This window comes from Castor canadensis, chromosome 16, assembly GCF_047511655.1.
Source record: "Castor canadensis chromosome 16, mCasCan1.hap1v2, whole genome shotgun sequence".
Classification (NCBI taxonomy): domain Eukaryota; kingdom Metazoa; phylum Chordata; class Mammalia; order Rodentia; family Castoridae; genus Castor; species Castor canadensis.
Window position 1 is genome coordinate 23,474,344 of NC_133401.1, and position 2,665 is coordinate 23,477,008.

Here is a 2,665-nt window from a genome sequence, read left to right on the forward strand (position 1 = left end):
CTCACCCCTGTTAGAATAGCCATCATCAAAAACACCACCAAATACTCTGGTTTCTCTTCAGATCATATAAATCTTTCGCCTTTTAAAAACACCACCAACAACACGTTCTGGTGAGGATGTGGGGAAAAAGGAGCCCTCATACACTGTTGGTGGGAATGCAAACTGGTGTAACCACTCTGGAAAAAAATTTGGAGGCTTCTTAAAAATCTAAACATAGATCTGCCATATGATCCAGCAATCCCACTCCTGGGGATATATCCAAAGGAATGCGACACAGGTTTCTCCAAAGGCACCTGCACACCCATGTTTATTGCAGCAATATTCACAATAGCCAAGTTATGGAAACAGCCGAGATACCCCACTACTGACGATTGGATCAAGAACATGCGGTATTTATACACAATGGAATTTTACTCAGCCATGAAGAAGAATGAAATCTTATCATTTGCAAGTAAATGGTAGAACTGGATAACATCATTCTGAGTGAGGTTAGCCAGGCTCAAAAGACCAAAAATCGTATGTTCTCCCTCATATGTGGTCTTTAGATCTAGGGCAAATACAGCAATGTTGTAGGACTTGGGTCACATGTCAAGGGGAGAACATATACGGGAGGTACAGGGTTAGATAGGAAACCCAAAACATGAAAGCATTTGATGTCCCCACTCCAGAGGAATTAATACAAAATCCTTAAAGCAACAGAGGTCAACAGGAGAAGGGGATCAGGAACCAGTGTAAAGATCAGTTAGAGATGAATCAACCTTGGTTGTTACACATTTGTACATGAAAGCAATGCTAGGAATCTCTCTGTATAGCTGTCCTTATGTCAACTAGCAAAAATGCTCTTTCTTATTGCTGCTTATTTCTACTCTTCAACAGAACTGGAGAAAAGCGCAGAATAGGTTCTGCCTGGAAGGGAGGGGGTTGGGAGAAGAGGGTGGGGGCGCGGCCAGAGCAGAGAAATGACCCAAACAATGCACGCACATGTGAATAAATGAATAATAATTTTAAAAACACATGGAGAATTTTTCTGTAACCAGCCCCATAAGGATTAGTGATTTGGGTATGTGCAGTTCATGTGTGAAGAATATTTATTGAGGTTTTGATTGAAGGCAGTATCAGTTGTGTCTGGGTGCAGTGTGTGCTGACACATCAGTGTGTCAAAGCCTATAAGTAGAAATGGGAGACCACAGGGTCATTCCCTGTGATAGCAACAGGATGGCATCAGATCTCGTGCTTGCTCTAGTCAGAGTTTTTGATAAAGATACTAGCATTCAAGAAATGGTCAGATAGGGCAAGGGCTGATGGCTTAGTCATCTGGAGCTCCTCATTTCTGGATTGGAGGCTAGGGTGATAGAAAAAGAAGTGTGATGAGTTATTAATGCCTGCCAAAGGGAGATTCAGGGATGTAGGAGCAATATGGATATCGCTGAGTAGAGATACTGTCACTGGTAATACACAATTAATGTGTGGCATAATGTTTTAAACTGTCTCACAAATTGGTGTGTGTACTTGTTTATCTGCCATCATTTCCCCACTAACCTATTTCTAAGAATATGATCCATTTTAATGCTATTTTTACTACTCTTGCTGTGTGAAATTGGGCACAGAACCCAGACTCAACACGTTTTGTTTTCTCTAATTAAGAAAAATATGATGATAGTGATACCTTTAGGTTTGTAAAGAGATAGCCCATGGGAATGGAGATTATCCTTGCCACTAATTCATCTGACAAGGGACTAATTTACAGAATATATTAAGAACTTAGAAAATTAAACACAAAAGAAACAAATAATCCAACCAGTGAATGGGCAAATGAATTGAACAGGCAGTTCTCAAAGGAAGAAATATAACTGGGCCAACAAATCACAAGGACGCGTTTAATATCCTTAGCAATAAACTACACTGAGTTTTTTTTAACTACTTTGATATTCCATCTCACCCTAGACAGAAATGGCTGTCATAAAGGAAATTAACAACAAATACTGGTAAGGATGCAGGGTGAAAAGGAACCCTCATACAATGGTGGTAGGAAAATAAGTTAGTTTAGTCACCATGGAAATCTGTATTGAAGTTCCTCAAAAAACTAAAACAGAACTACCATATGATCCTTCTGTACCACTCTAGTGTGTAAACATGAATGAATAAAAGCACCATAGAAGAGATATCCACGTAGCATGTTTACTGTGACATATTTCACAACAGCCGAGTTACGGAATGAATCAAGCTTTGTGCCCATAAGCAGATGACCTGATAAAAAGGGTGGTACATATACAAAACGGAGTATTAGTATGCCCTATAGAAGAACAAAATCATGTCACATGTAAACAGTGGATGGAAGAAGGGTATCTGTGTGAATCATCCTTTTTCAGTTCCACTTGTGATTCATCACCACTCATACCAGGGACTCAAACAGTAGGTAAAAGTGCTCCCACGTGGTGGCAAATGGGGGCACTTTTGTTCTCTTTGCTGCATTGACAACACAGAACAGATGAAGGGAAGAATTTGCCAATGGCTTGTGAGGTGAGTGGGACAGGACTTCTCAGGGCTTCTGTGAGGATGTGAAAAAGACAGGTTTCAAAGCTTTCAAGGTATCTGCACACCCACCTCCCCAGGTACAGGTTGTGTTCTCAACAGTGAAGCAGCTGAGCTCAGAGTCTAGCAGAAC